The sequence below is a fragment of the Peromyscus eremicus genome, chromosome 4 (genome assembly GCF_949786415.1).
Source record: "Peromyscus eremicus chromosome 4, PerEre_H2_v1, whole genome shotgun sequence".
Classification (NCBI taxonomy): domain Eukaryota; kingdom Metazoa; phylum Chordata; class Mammalia; order Rodentia; family Cricetidae; genus Peromyscus; species Peromyscus eremicus.
The window spans coordinates 24,204,556-24,221,142 of record NC_081419.1 but is presented as its reverse complement, the minus strand read 5'-3'; the positions used below and the strand labels follow the sequence as shown (position 1 = coordinate 24,221,142).

Sequence of the window (16,587 nt, the reverse complement as noted above, 5' to 3'; positions counted from 1 at the left end):
CACAAAGATCCACCTGCCTCTGCCTCCCAAGTGCTGGGATTAAAGGCGTGCGCCACCACTGCCCGGCCTCTGAGTACCTTTAAAGATAAGGAAAACGGACAGATGTTAGATTCGAGGACTGGGGTGCAGCTCAGTGGTAGTTGAGCATGAATCTAGCATGTAAGACCAACTCTAGGTGTGATCATCAGCTATCCCAAAGAGAGTGGGGAAAGAGTTTGACTCAGACATACTGAGTTCGGTTATATATTTTATAGAGAGAAAAGGCATTTTGTTGGGACTAAAAATTATTTTGCATAGTCAGATCTTAACAAATGAGCTAGACAGACACCTCCATAGATATGAGAAGGTTCACTACAGTTAAGGCCTGAGTTCAGATTCTACTACTCATTTGACAAGACAGGAGTGCTGTCACTTGTAAGCTGGGACTTGCTGACTGGGAGCCTACTGGTTTGTGGTGAGTACATAAGACTTATGCTTCAAAGACTCTGCTTGAAAGGAATAAAGTACAGAGTGCTAGAGGACACATGATGGCCTCTATATGTGTACCCATAGACATATGCACCCTCCTAGCCACATATATATGTATCACAGTATTGCACGCGCGTGTGTGCGCACATACACACACACACACACACACACACACACACAGAAAGACACAGTATTTTTTAAAAGATGGTTTCTAAAAAATATCTTAGCAGGTTGTGGGGAGGGTGTGCATACAATTTTCTTCATGTCTTTTTCAAACTATACTTTCAGAATAAGCTAAATTGACACAAGAGCTCCCAAATGCATATGTGGACTAGAGGACATCATTTCAAAGTGCTAAAAATTGTCTAAATTTAACATTTTGCTGCTGACTTTACTTTAAAGGTTTGTAGGGAGACATTTAGATTTATTGTATTATTCTTTGCATTTCTAGCTGTTCCCAGGTTCATCTCACTAGCTGAAGCAAAGTTTTTATGTGAACATTAATATCAGGCGTTATGATATCTAATATATAGTACAGAAAGTACAGTAAGAAAGCAAAAAGGAAGTACCACACACTTCCCCTAGCTTTGTTAGTTTAAAGATGCTGGGCGAGAGAGAGATAGACAGAAAACAATGAGATTTTGGAGGGGAAAAAGGCAATTCAGAAGAATTCACAGATCCTGCCCCATCAGCAGATGCTGTTCCACCTTAAAAATTAGTGCTCAGTACCCTTCCCAGACCCTCACCTCCCTTTCAGTTTGAGAAATTGCACATTGTGAGTCGGCTTCTGTCCATTTTTTTTTTTCTTACCACTGTCTTTTAGACTGTAGTTTTCTGATGCCTGGGACTGCACTCTCATTCATCTATGCCTTTCCACACTCGTGTGTAATATCTATGGTGTTGTATCATGTTTCATTCTTGAATATTTATAACTTTTCATTTGATAGTTTTAGAGGTCTTACAAAAAAAGGAAATATATATATAATATATATATAATATATATATATATAATATATACAAAAAAGGAAATATATATAATATATATACTTTTAGACAATGTGTCAGTGTCCTCACAGCAAACATGGCATCCTCAGACTTGGAACCTGAGGAACCCTAAGGAACTTGAAGAGAGTTTTCCAACCATGCTTAGGAAAAGAAAAGATACCGCTAGCCTGTTACAACTCGACAAAAAAAGTGCAGGAGAATTAACAGCATAGACTCTCCCTCATTTGTCCTCAATTTGCAGAGACCAAGTAAAACTAGAGAGCAAAGGAGATTAATTACAGCCCATTTGAGTCATCTTGACAGGGCACAGAACCAGGCCAAGAGAAGTGCAGAGGAAATGTGGAGGGCTGCTCACCTCTAAAAAGTTACTTTTGTTTCGTGTTTGTATTTACTTTGTATTGTTTTGACTAAACATCTTCAGGGGTTAGTGTTCTGCTAGCATAGGTTTACAGTGTTGACTTAAGTATTACTCAAAACCCCAGATCACTGGAGCAATAGTGATTGCTAACCAAAATGTTTTTACTTTGTCAGAAATTTGACTTGGGCTAGTATGAATAGGTGTGGTAGCCTGGCCTCTAATTCTAGTATTTAGGAAGGCAACAGGTTGCAGTTTGAGGTCCATTTGTGCTACATAGGAAATTGGAAGCATTCATGGATGATATAGTAAGGTACTGTCTCAAAAAGAATTCTGAAGAACTTGAATGCCTCTGTGTAGAACATACTGCCCAGCTTTGGCCTCTTTTCAGGCCTTTCTAATATGCTTATCATTAGGTGGACACTAAGTGATCTTGGACCAAAACAAAGGCATGTAGGACACTGCCTTTTCACTGGAGCTGTCTGCCTGACTAAAACCATTTACCTGTCCTAGGCTCTATTTCAAATGGCCATTTTCTTTAGAGGTTGTGTTCTATGCTGTTGTATAGATGACTGTTGGAAGCATAATGTGTCTTCCCTCGAGTGACATATTTGAATAATTGATAGGAAGTATATACAGATTTCCCACAGCCCTCCTCCTCCAGTTTTGTTTGTTTGTTTGTTTGTTTGTTTGTTTTGGTTTTTCAAGACAGGGTTTCTCTGTGTAGCTTTGTGCCTTTCCTGGAACTCGCTTTGTAGACTCTGTAGACCAGGCTGGCCTTGAACTCACAGAGATCTGCCTGCTTCTGCCTCCTGAGTGCTGGGATTAAAGGCATGCGCCACCACCACCTGGCCTCCTCATCCAGTTTTAATTGGTAAGAATTTGTTTTTATATGTAGCATATAATGCTACATATGAATCCTGTCTTAAGCATTTCTATTTTGCAGTTTCTACTTATATGCTGCTAGATGGAGAGAATATTTCTTGAATTCTCCTCAAAATTAGGTTCCCATGGATATCTAGCCAGAGAAGAGGAAGGACAGGCTGGGCTCACAGGTAAAATCTCACTGTAGGGACTTCCCTAGGGACTGTATGTTATGTCTGAACATGCAAGTGGCCTCCAAGAGTAATGTTCCAAATACGGTGAAGCCATCATAAGAATTCAAAAGAACTGTTCTTTCTAATCAGACAGAATGTAATCAGTCTGCCTTCCAATGTGCAAACTACATCCCCTGAGCTGTTCAGAAGGTGGGTCCTATAGAAGGAATAAATCTCATTTTTTTCTCTCTCTCCTCGCCAGAAGTAACTATACTTCTTCACCTATGAAAGGTGTTTGTTTTTATTTTCCCTGTTCACTGTGGCTTTGGACCAGGAGTCTTCCTTAACAAGCCAGTGTTTTCTGTGTTACTTCTTAACCTTTAATGAAGAATTAGGTGCTGATTTTGTCTTCATTATTTATGATTGATGACTGAAAAGGGGACTGTTTTACTGAATTAGTAATGAAAAATTATTTTTAAAATAAGGTCAACAAAGCATTATTACTGTAGGTCATTGGCCGAGACTCCGAAGCGTTTTGATTATAGTATACTTCTTACAACAATAATGACATTTGCCCTGTGTTAAATTCCCTATTAGCTTCTCTGCCTGGTTTTCATTAGGCACACCCTGAATTCAGAGCTTAGCTGTTAATTTCCATGGCACTTGAATGTGTTATTCACATTAATAAGGCACACTGATTCCCTTCCCTGAAGAAGTTTTGTTGTTAGAGATTTGTAAATTCTACAATAGTTTTCAAAAAGTATAAAAATAGCTTAAACCTCCACTGACCAGTCAAAATATTAGTTACAAATCAAAGTTTCTTAGAATTTCAGAAAACTGTACAGCACCGACAACCTCTGCTGGCATGTTACAGTTCAGAAACAGCTATGAAGGCACAGCTGATGCCAGCCTGCTCCTGCCTCTGCTCCCTCGTTGCTGCTGTAATTGGCTGTGACTCTGCTTGCAAAATTTGCTAGCTAATCTACCAACCACACGTATCTATGTTTTAATGGATGGTTTTACAAACTGGAAATTTCATTTATATCTCGGGCCATCTAGTTAATGAAATAATTCAAAGAAAATGGGGGAAGAAATGGAGGAAACAGTTCAAACAGTAGCTTTGCTCAGGACAGAATCATAATGAACATGACCATTCAGTTCCCATTGATGAACATAATGCCAACTATAAAATAAAAATTCTAAAAGGAAAAAATGAAATTCCCAGACAAAAATAGATGTTTTGTGTTCTTAAACTCACAGTTATATGTAGCATGAATCTTAACAGTTCTTATTAATAAAATCAAACTCAGGGCCAGTTATTGGGGTGAAATGCTGGATGATCAGAGAGACAGAATAAGCCACAACTAACCTCACCTCTCCGGATCCTCAGCTTGTCTTGTTTCCTCAGACTGGAAGCCTCTATGTCCTCATATCCGAATGGGTCTCAGCTGAACTGCTGCTCAAAACCTAAAAGCTTAACCAGACAAATGCTTAACCAACCAAATGCTTAACCAGGTCAAAATGCTTCTAGTTTCTGGTCCTCACGCCTTATATACCTTTCTGCTTTCTACCACCACTCCCTGGGATTAAAGCCTTGCTTTCTGGAATTAAAGGTGTGTGTCACCATGCCTGGCCGTTTCCATTGTGGCCTTGACCTCACAGAGATCCAGAGGGATTTCTGTCTCTGGAATGCTAGGATTAAAGGTGTGAGTGACACCATTTTCTAGCCTCTGTATCTAATGGCTGTCTGTTCTCTGACCCCAGATAAATTTATTAGGGTACACAGTATTTTGGGGAACACAATACCACCACAGTTATAACAATAAAAGTATGTGATTTTACATTATTTTAGATGTGTTTTTTCTAGATTACACCAATAATTAAATTTGTAGTATTCATACTTAATGGGGACACTATCTAAAATACTGTAACTTCAAGGTTAGAAAAAGATGTCAGTAAAATAATTTTACTTTGTGTGGTGATGACTATAAAATGATTTTTCAATAATTTGTCAAAAAGTTTCTTTAATGTTATTAAAATAAAATGTCTCGATTTTTTTATTTTTAGAAGAAATAAGCTTATGTTTATAAACATTCTGAAAGTTGTGAAATGGTAATTGTTAATTTATTTCTGTTTATGTGCTTGGACATTAACAGAATTCTTAGAGTCAAGCCCATAGTATTTTTGAAAGCTTAATTTTCAATAATTTTCTTTTCTTAAAGACGAGTCATATAATTTAGGCATGTAGACATATTTCCTTGGGAGTGATGTAAAAATTATAGGCTAGCAAAATAGCTCCTGCCTACTAGAGGAGATTACAAATTGTGGTTGTGGAGAAAAGCATGATTCTGAGACTATCTGGTTTTTACTAATAGTGGTTTCAGCCTTGTGTTTGATTGAAAAGTATAGGTTAGATTATATTTTACCTATATCAGCTAAGTTTTTATGATATCTGTCTATCATTATACTCATATTTTTGATGCCCCACCCCAAAGAAACTAGATCCTGTGGATCAGTAAGTTAGATGAGATTATTTAATATTTATTGGGAACTGGTAAGAAAACATAGATATTGAAATGAAAAGGTGTAGAATTGTGAGTAAAAGTTATATTCTGGAGTGATGAAAACTTAAAATAAGTTAAAATGATTTCAGATGTTCTTAAGAGGGATGAAATAATAAAAGAAAAGGACAATGAGAAAGGTCTGATTCTATGGTATGAGATAAATCTTCCATGAGATATTGTTTAGCTGATACTAATTGACAAGAAGAAGCAAATAATACAAGAGTATTCATGGCAGAAACAGTAATGAATGATCCATTTTAAGAATGGAAATTAGCCAGGTAAGAAAAGGAGAGGCCAGTTGGTGAATGGAACACATCTTTGTTATGGTGGTGAGTCTGGACTCCTTCCACCTTTACTGGAACCACACTGAAGGTTGAACAGAGTGAGAAAATGAGTTTATTAGCTGATAGATTAATAATGGAAGACATTAGCAACAGAAAGGAATCAAATCCGACTTTCATATCCACCCCCCAACTATCCATATTTTCTTCTAAAATCCCATAACTTGGTCTTCCTTTAATGAACATCCATGAATCTGACACAGTATGCCAGATGGCATACTAAATATTCTGATACAAAGATGAATGGTGTTATCTGTTCCTTATATGGATTAGTCTGTGTTCCCTTCATGCAGTTGAATTAAAAGGAGCTCCTACATCTTCTAGGAGATGAGGATTGTTTGGGCTGAGGCTCAGTGGATGGGTGGGAGTAGGCTATGTAGACAAGGGGACTAGTGCCAGTTATTCTCACCAAAGGAGAACAAATAGAAACACATGAGATATTGACTTTCATCTTACAGGAAGTTATTCCATTTTGGCCCATGAACCCTGCTTAGTTGATTTTATGGACCATGTTCTCCCCATGTCCTTGATCTCTCTAGGTCCCACAATTCCTCTTTCCCCTCCCCACTTCCATGGGTTTCCCCAAGCTCCAAGGGAGGGATCAGATAGAGACCTCCAACCTAGACTCCAGCTAATACTTGGCTATAGGTCTCTGCATCTTTTCCCATCAGCTGCCAGCAGCAGCCTTTCTAATGATGACTGGGCTAGACACCAATCTGTGAGTGTAGCAGAACATGATTAGGGATCATTCCTCTGTTTTCGTTCTTGTTTTGTCAGTTGTGTTTGGTTCTACCCTAGGTCTCCAGGCTGTCCACCCTCCAGTTCTTGGTCATCCAGGCAGTGTCAGACATGGGCTCTCTCTCAAGGCGTGGGCCTCAAATTAGACCAATCATTGGTTGGTCACTACCACAAGTTCAGCACCACCTTGTACATCTTGCAGGCAGGACATATTGTAGATCAAAGGTTTTGTGGCTAGGTTAATTATCCCATTCTTACCACTGGAAATCTTGCCTGCTTAGAAAAGGTGGACAGTTCAGGCTCCATAACCTCTTTCCATCTTCTCATATCTTCTTCATTTATTTCTTCAAAGACTTCAAGTTTTTGTCATACACGTCTTTCACTTGCCTGGTTAGAGTTACCTCGATATTTTATATCATTTGTTGCTATTGTAAGGGTTATGTTTCCCTGAGTTGTTTTTTCAGTCCTTTTGTCATTTGTATATAGGAGGGCTACTGATTTTTTTTTTTTTTTTTTTTTTTTTTTTAGTTCATCTTGTATCTTGCCACCTTGCTGAACGTGTTTATCAGCTGTCAGAGTTCTCTGGTAGAATTTTTGAGGTCGCTTATGTATACTAACTATCATATCATCTGCAAATAAAAATACTTTGACTTCTTCCTTTCCAATTTGTATTCACTTGATCTCCTTAAATTGTCTTATTGGTCTAGCTAAGACTTTGAGTGCTATAATGAATAGGTAGGCAGATAATGGACAACCTTGTCTTGCTCCTGATTTTAATGGAATTGCTTTGAGATTCTCTCTATTTAAGTTAATGTTGGCTATGGGTTTTCTGTAAACTGCCTTTATTATGTTTAGATATGTCCCATGTATCCATAATCTCCCTAGAACTTTTATCATGAAGAGATGTTGGATTTTGTCAAAGGCCTTTCATGTATCTAATGAGATGATCTTGTGGGATTTTTTCCTATCAGTTTGTTTATAGGGTGGATTACATTGACTAATTTTCATATGTTGACATGTCCCTGCATCTCAGGAATGAAGCCTACTTAGTCATGGTGGATGATCTTTTTGATATGTTGTTCTTATATTCAGTTTACAAGTATTTTATTGAGTATCTGTATTCATAAGAGAAATTAGTCTGTAATTTTCTTTCTTTGTTGAATCTTTTTGTGGTTTGAGTACCAGGATAATTGTGGCCTCCTGACCTGAAATTGGCAATCTTTCTTCTGTTTCTATTTTATGAAGTAATTTGAGGAGTATTGGCATTAGTTCTTCTTTGAAAGTCTGGTAGACTTTCTTGGGTTCATAGAGTTTTAATAACTGCTTCTATTTCCTTCATGGTTATAGGTCTCCTTAAATTGTTTGTTTGATCTTGATTTAACTTTAATAAGTGGTATCCGTGAGAAAATTGTCCATTTCTCTTAGATTTTCCAATTTTGTGAAGTACAGATTTTTGAAATTTAAGCTAATGATTCTTTGGATTCCCTTGATGCCTGTTGTTATGACCCACTTTTTGTTTCTGATTTTGTTAATATGGATATTCTTTCTCTATCTTTTAGTTAGTTTGGTAAGGGTTTGTCTGTCTTGTTTATTTTTCTCAAAGAACCAGCTCTTGTTTGTTGTTTCTTTATATTGTTCTCTTTGTTTCTATTTTATTGATCTCAGCCCTCAAATTGATTATTTGCTGGCCTCTACTCCTCTTAGGTGTACTTACTTCTTTTTGTTCTAGAACTTTCAGGTGTGGTATTAAGTTGCTAGTATGAGATCTATTTTTTTTTTTTAATGTAGGCACTTAGTGCTTTGAACATTCCTCTTAGCACTACTTTCATTGTGTCCCTCAAGTTTGGCTATGTTGTGTATTCATTTTCATTGAATTCCAGAAAGTCTTTAATTTCTTTATTTCTGTCTTGACCCAGTTTTCGTTCAGTAAAGAGTTGCTCAGTTACCATGAATTAGTAGACTTTCTGTTGTTGTTGATATGCTCCTTTAATCCATAGTGGTCTGATAGCATACAGGGAATTATTTCAATTATCTTGTATCTGTGGAGACTTGCTTTGTGACTGAGTATGTGGTCAGTTTTGGAGAAAGTTCTGTGAGGTGCTGAGAAGAATATATATTCTTTTATGTTTAGGTCAAATGTTCTGTAGATATCTTTTAAGTCCATTAGGTTTATAATGTCTGTTTAGCTCCAGTGTTTCTCTGTTTAGTTTTGGTCTGGGTGACCTGTCCATTGGTGAGAGTAGGTTATTGAAGTCTCCAACTACTAATGTGTGAGAGTTGATGTGTGATTTAAGCTTTATTAATGTTTCTTATACAAATGTGGGTTCCCTTGTGTTAGGGCATAGAATGAAAGATCATCCTGGTGAATTTTTCCTTTGATGATTATGAAGTGTCCTTTCCTATCTCTTTTGATTAATTATGGTTTTAAGTCTATTTTGGTTAGATGTTAGAATGACTACACAAGCTTGCTTCTAGTTACATTTGCTTGAAAAACCTTTTTCCAATCCTTTCCTCTGAGGTACTGTCTATCTTTGATGTTGAGGTGTGTTTCTTGTATGCAGCAGAAGTATGGGTATGTCATTTTGTGTCTTTGTATTGAGGAATTCAGTCTGTTGATACTGAGAGACATCAATGACCAATGATTGTTAATTCCTGTTTTGTTGTTATTATTTGTGGTGGTGGTGGTGGTGGTGGTGTATGTGTGTGTGTGGGGGGTGCTTCCTTCCTTTTGGTTTTGTTACTGTGAGATTATTATTTCCTGTGTTTTCTTGGGCATAGTTAACCTCCTTGAGTTGGAGTTTTCCTTCTAGTGCATTCTGTAGAGCAGGATTTGTAGATATTTAAATTTGACTTTTATCATGGAATATTTGTTTCTCCATCTATGGTGACTGAAAGTTTTGCTGGGTATAGTAGTCTGGCATGGCATCTGTGGTCCATTAGAGTCTATAGGAAAACTGTCCAGGTCCTTCTGGCTTTTAAAGTCTCTATTGAGAAGTCAGCTGTAATTCTAATAGGTCTGCCTTTATGCTACTTGGTCTTTTTCCCTTGCAGGTTTTAATATTCTTCCTTTGTTCTATATGTTTAATGTTTTGATTATTATATGCCAACAAGACTTTCTTTTCTGGTCCAATCCATTTAGTGTTCTGTATGCTTTTTATTCCTTTATAGGTGTCTCCTACTTCGGGAAAATTTTCTTCTATGATTTTGTTAAAAATATCTTCTGGATCTTTAATATGGGATTTTTCTCCTATTATTATTAGATTTGGTGTTTTCTTTAGTGCCTCAGATTTTCTAGATGTTTGTGGCTGGAATTTTTAGATTTAACATTTTCTTTGACCTATGTATTTATTTCATTTTTTTCGTCTATGGTTTCTTCAATGATTGAGATTCTCTCTTCTATCTCTTGTAGTCTATTAGTGAAGCTTGCCTCTGTAGTTTCTGTTCACTTATCTAGATTTTTCATTTCCTGGATTCCCTCAATTTGGTCTTCTTTATTGCTACTATTTTCATTTTCAGGTCTTGAACAGTTTAATTCATTCCCTTCAACTGTTTGTTTTCTCTTGGCTTTCTTTATAAGATTCATTCATTTCCTCCAATTTTTTGTTGTCTTTTCCTCAATTTCTTTAGGGGATTTGTTCATTTTCTTATTAAGGACCACTATCATCTTCATAAGGTTGGTTTTTTTCTTGTGCTTCTGCTGTGTTGGAATATTTAGTACTTGCTGTAGTAGGATAGCTTGGCTCTAGTGGTGGCAATATATTGCCCTGGCTGTTGTTGATTGTGTTCTTAAACTGGCATCTAGGCATCTAGGTTTGCGGTGATTTTAGGTCTATGTGCAGATTTCTGGTTTTCTCTTTGTTGGATGGGTGTTGTGTTCCTTGGTTTCTGTTTCATCTCTGGTCTTCTGGTGGGTGTAGCCTGTAGCAGGGGGTCTCTACCCAATTTGGAGGCTGTACTTCTGAGGACCAGCATAGCCTCTGGTCAAGCAAGGAGTCTCAGGGGAGTTGGAGGCTGAGACATGGTGATGAGGAATGGTGGGAGGGATAGGGGATGGGGATCACTGAAAGAGTGGGGGTATCAGCAGGCAGATGGTGGCCTACCTGGACTTCTGGCAGCCTGTGTGGCATCTGGGCAATCAGGGTGTCACTGCCTAGGTTGGGGCCTGGAACATAGTGACAAGGAGTAGTGGGAAAATTGGGAAGAGTGTGGGAAGAATCACTGAGAGAGTAGGGGATGTCCATGGGCAGCCTGCCTTGACTTCTGGTGGCAGGCATGCCCTCTGGTCTGGCATGGCATCTCTGCCCAAGTTGGGGGCTGGGACACAGTGCCAAAGATGGGGCAGATTTGGGATGGGGGTACCAAGAGAGTGGGTGGTCCATAGGCGGGCAGAATATCCGGACTTCTGGTGTCTGGATTGGCCTCAGGTTGAGCAGGTAAAAGATAGCTTTTATATTGCAGGACACCAGAAACCAACAAAGATGTGATCATGACAGAAACAATACTAGTTTTCATTTTTTTATATATTTTGCTGTAGTAATGTTGAGAATGCTGACTTGGAGAGAACTACTAGATTTTTAATAATTAAATTGAGGTACTGATTGTCTAGACTGACACAAATAAAGGGCCAAGGACAAGGAATTGGTTTTTCAAGGACATTGTCACTTGGAATAGGATGGATGACTAGAAGGGAGGAAAAGAAGGACCATGAGGTGAAAGATGTTGCCTTCACTAAGATATAAAAGGTAGAAGTTGTTGCCAGGCAGTGGTGGCACACACCTTTAATCCCAGCACTCAAGAGGCAGGGGCCAGTGGATCTCTATGAGTTTGAGGCCAGTCTGGTCTACAGTTAGTTCCAGGACAAGAGCTATGCAGAGAAACCCTGTCTCAAAAAAAAAACAAACAAAAATGAGCATAATTATATAGAATTGTTGTGAGCTCAGTAATTTACTTAAGGAAATTATGGTGCTTCTGGGTCAATCCAGTTGGAAATTTACTAAGACTCTAGAACTCTAAGCAGTGTTACAACTAAAGAAAGAGATTTTATAATTGTCAACATAAGCTGAGCTGGGTGGTACAGGTTATAATCCCAGGTACTTGAGAAGCTGAGTCAAGAGGATCACAAGTTCAACTTTTGGGATGCTTGGTCAGCTTTAATATTTACAGTTTTTCTCTATAGGAATCCACTGTAGCTTTCACATTGACCAGAGGCATTCTTAACCATTAGATGATCACACTTAACACCATAGTCTATGGACTCTTTCTCCGTGCCGGAATTTCTTCTCAGTGTATCATTGGAAATTTGTGGGTTTTTAAGAGCAATGGATCTTAAAGAAGAAGAATATATATATATATATTGGTCAATATATATATATATATTGGTCAAGACCATATATATATGGTCAAGAACCAAGTATGATAATTCTCCTGAATATAATTAAAGGACTGAAAACTCAACACAAATCTATCACTGGCTAGAAGGAGCAGAAAGCAGGCTCAGGGCTAAAGATCAAGTGACCATTTCTGGAGATGAAGCCAGTATGGAAGTAAAATAGAATTGTCATGGGTTTTGACACTTATGTTACACTTCATGCCGACAGAAGACTGCAATTTCTTCAATGGCAAGTGTTGTATACCTTGTGCCTAGTTAATCTTGGCAGCTCACCTCATGATGTCATGTCCTCTCAATCACTTGATGAATAATAAATGGAACTGTTAGTTTAAAGCCTTATCTTTTCAGAGGAGGGAATAGGAGGTGGGTTGGGGGAGGAAGGCTTGGCGGGGAGTAGGACAAGGGAAGAGAGGGGGACCTGTGGTTAATATCTAAAATGAATAAAAAATTTCTTACTAAAGAAAAAAAAAAGTAGTATAACATTGGGGTTTTCTTTTTTTTTAAGAGTGTACAATGAGCCTTTAGTCCCAGCACTCAGAAGGCAGAAGCAGGGGATCACTGAGTTGAAGGCAAGCCTGGTGTGTGTGTGTGTGTGTGTGTGTGTGTGTGTGTGTGTGTGTGTGTGTGTGTGTGTGTGTTTCCTGTCTGAGAGATAAATGCTTGTCAACACTTAAGTGGTATATTTGAATTCAAAAGACACAGCCAGCCATCATAACCTGTATATTGATAGTTCTGGACTTAGCAACAGTCACTGTGTAGAAGTGCAAGAAACTCTACCTTTTATTTTAATCTTACTTGTTTTTGAAAATTGTTTCTCAGATACAGATCCTTAAACATAATTTGGATATAATTTTAAGCTTTTAGGGCCCAATTTTGGATTTTAATGTACCTTATTGAACCTCAGAGACAGATATATGTGCTAAAACGGTATTTTAAAAATGAGCATTTTTTCAGTATGTCTAGTTGTCCAGTACCACATTTGCCAGTGTTAGAGCCTATGTAAAAACTTGCAGAGAAGGGGTAGCCAAGCAGAGAAAGGGGAAAATAATGATATATTCCTATTGCAGTAGAACCCAGTGCCCTTGAACATGTGTGAAACATCTCATGCAGGGCATGGGAACGTGGATTCTAAATCTATGCTGAGCTGAGATTGCAGGTCTCAGTCAAGGCTAGCTAAGATTCACAGCCCAGGACAGGTCAGTTCTCCTGTGTCCATCAACCTTCAAGTAACAAAGCAAAATCCTGGTGGCCATTCTTCTTTGACCCTAAATCTACACTATTTTAACATTTCATGAATAAACTGTGATAAAATTTTTCTAAGGCCATGCACATTGGCTAACTGTTGTCCTTTGGGATCCACTACTCATTATTTGTGTGACTTTCGGCTTACCTACTTAACCTCTCCAAGCATCTATTACTTCTGTAAATCTGAGGCCACACTTAGGGACTAAGCAATTCCCATGGCACCTGCTAGGTTTCACACTTAGAGAGGCTGCAGGAGTCCATGGGAAAGTGGAATTCCCTTTATTTCTCTTTGCAGACACAAGTGTTGGAGAAGCAAAGGGCCTTTTCTATGCAACTTTGGATTCTGGCTTTTCTGGATTCTTGCCACTTCTTCCAAAGACCTGAACCCTGACCCTGGCCTAGAAGTTTGTCTTTTGGGTTTAGAGAATGACTGGAATACAGACCTTACTGAAATGGTGTGTTACACCTTCTGTCCTCGATATATACACTGAAAAGCAGAAAGTCTTTGGACCTGAAGCTAGCCCTTGCCTGAATGAAGCAAAAATAACAGGCCCCTGATTTGCTGTTTGGTGCTGGGACGGAGCCTGGAGCTGGAGCTGGAGGCAGACATACTGGGTCAAATCCTGGCTCTGCCCTGAGAATAGAAACAGCCAAGAGAAGGGTAGTTGTGTGGTAGTGGTAGTACCTCCCTGATGCTACAGGCAGGCAGGCACTGCTGCCTCTGGCAGCCAAAGAGAAAGTTGAATGCTGAAATTATGAGAGTTGTGTTTAGAATTGTGTCTTCTTTTTTTTTTTTTTTTTGAATTGTGTCTTCTTAAAGCAAAGCCTGAGAGTCTGTTGTGGTTTTGTATTCTTGTCCTCTACCCCTAAGTTCTTCCTAAGATCAGCAATAGACAGTCTGACACAGCTACCTAACCTGTGGCAAGAAATACATTTAACCCATTTAACCCGGTGTTCCAGTGCAGGCACACAGAGGTTTCAGGAAACAATACCATGAGTGACTTCCTTTAATGTTCTCTTTTATTCTTCATGTTGACTGTGTCATTTCTTTTTAAAATGCTGATCATGACTCACACAATTGATTTCATGATCCATTAATTGGTCATGAAAACACTGACCTAGCACATACTTGATCAATTTATTTTTCCTTGTGAATGCCAGGGTTTGGACATGAATATGCATGTGCAGTAGTGCTATGTGACCATGCTTACTCCCCCCGAAGACAGTCCAAGTTTCTTTCTTCAACATGAGAGAAATGTCATTGTTTTTACTGACACAAAAACAGAAATGATCTCCACTGGACCACTTACTAGCTGTGTGGCTGTAAATGAATTACTTAGCCCTTCTGTGTTCCAGTTCTCTGATGGTAAAAACTTGGGTGATAACAGTATTTCTCTCCGACTGTTAAGAGACGGTTGCTTAGTGTGCAATGAAGGAAGCATACATCCCAAACTTAACTTATACTGATTCTTGGTACTTGCCATATCTTTTTGCCCTTGTGTAGATATTCTATCTGATCATTCTCAAGCTTGTTTCCTTGCTCCATAATTCTACAGAGATTTTCTTGCTGACGTTCTAGTTTGGCCACCAAATCAGTTCATTTTGTATAACAAAGCCAAACTAAATCCCATAAAAAGCAAGGCACTTCATCCTTCTTGCCCTCATTTTATCCACTTTCCTGTCAAACTCAGACTCTAGTGTTTCTCAGTCCACAGAGTGAACTCAGCATAACATCATTTCTTCAGCAAGCTCAGAGAGGACCTCTAGTTCTGTTCAGTTGTAGAGATTAGTAGTAAAAATGGCCACCATTACTCCTGCTGGAGGCATAGGGAGACAGGGAATTAGCAAAGAACATGCATCTATATAATATATAATGGTAACTATAATTTGGGATAATTACAGTGATGTGAAAAAAATACAGCATTGCAAGAATAAGAGAGATAGTAATGCATGCTTTTAATTCCAGCATTTAACAAGCAGATCTCCATAAGTTTGAAGCCAACCAGGGCTACACAGTGAGAACTTTTAGGGGGAGAAGTTTGAACCTACTTAATATATTCTGAGTCATGTGAGCCAGCATCAGCACAGAACCATTCCCTCCCACGCAAATGGCCTTCCACCTGCCCCCTGCCCTGCAGGTCCTGTTCATTCCCCATAGTATGGTTTTAAGGCCTTCCTGCTCTCCAGAGTCTGCATTCCTGCTCACAGTCACCTCTGCCTTTTCCCATGACATTTCCCTTGTTGGCTCCTGTGCCTTCTGCTTTGCGTTATTCTGTGTGTTTGTTTTCTCTATCAGCTGGACTGTGAGGAGAAACAGCATAATTCAGTGCAACATTTTCTTTGTAATGTTCATGATCCTTACATTTACCTTGCACATAACAGCCATTTCATACAGGAGCCTTCATGAAGATTCAGCTTCATTTATATATATATATATATATATATGTGTGTGTATGTGTGTGTGTGTGTGTGTGTGTGTGTGTGTGTGTAAATACATAAATATTCATACTCATGCACTAGTAACTATATATTCAAGGCAGGATATATAATTTGACTGTTAGAGTCTAAATTATCAAGAGTTATAATATCTGATGCCAATAAAAGCATAATAAATGGATATTTTTACACCCATATTATAGGATTACTAATACAATTATTCAAAATTGGGGAATTGCTATGAAACTTTGCTATGTATGTTTTGCATATAACTTGATAATCATGTTTATAGTTATATTATGTAAAGAAATACTAATATAACTTAAAAGAAATGTATAAAGATGATGTATTTTTGAGGCAATAGTTTATAAACAAATATTAATTATATTTTGGTATATACATTCAGAGAAATACTATGCAGCTCTTAAAAAGAAACTAAGGTAAGTCCATTATTTGGTGATTAAAGATACCCATGATAAGTTGTAAGTGGAAAATAAAAGCTAAGCAAAGCTGAAAAAAATGTGTATATACTGCAACAGTGAACAGAAAGGGTATGTTTGTGTGTATTCTTTTAAGTGCTGTTCTAGCTTTGTTCTAAAAACGAAACATTAAAAATCACTCCATTAAGGGTATGTAAGAATGTGTATATGTGTGTGTACATATGCATGTGCTTACTAAAAAGGAAATGAACTAAATACCAACCCAGCAAATTACTGACAATTCAAATCTATTTTGGGGAAAGTAGGTTTTCTTGAAGTTAGATAAACCATTAAGCCTCTGATACAGTATTTTAAAAGAAGAATGTAGAAAGGGGGAGCTTGCAAAGTCAGTCTCCCTTCTTGTCTTAGATTCTGAAATATTCTATGCTTTATAAGCCTGTCACCATTGCGTTCATCATTACTGCTAGCACTTCCTTCATTGAATCGTAAAAGAAACAGCTCTTTCAGTACTCTGTACCAACTCCATCAAGTGATGCCAGCCAATGCTTGCTTCATCTGGGAGTTGGGAA

General features: G+C 38.1%; 1 protein-coding gene across 4 annotated transcripts in view; it reads left to right on the top strand.

The window, feature by feature from the left end:
* Positions 1 to 16,587, top strand: part of Gtdc1 (glycosyltransferase like domain containing 1) — a 331,796-nt gene that overhangs the window by 212,537 nt on the left and 102,672 nt on the right. The window lies entirely within an intron of this gene.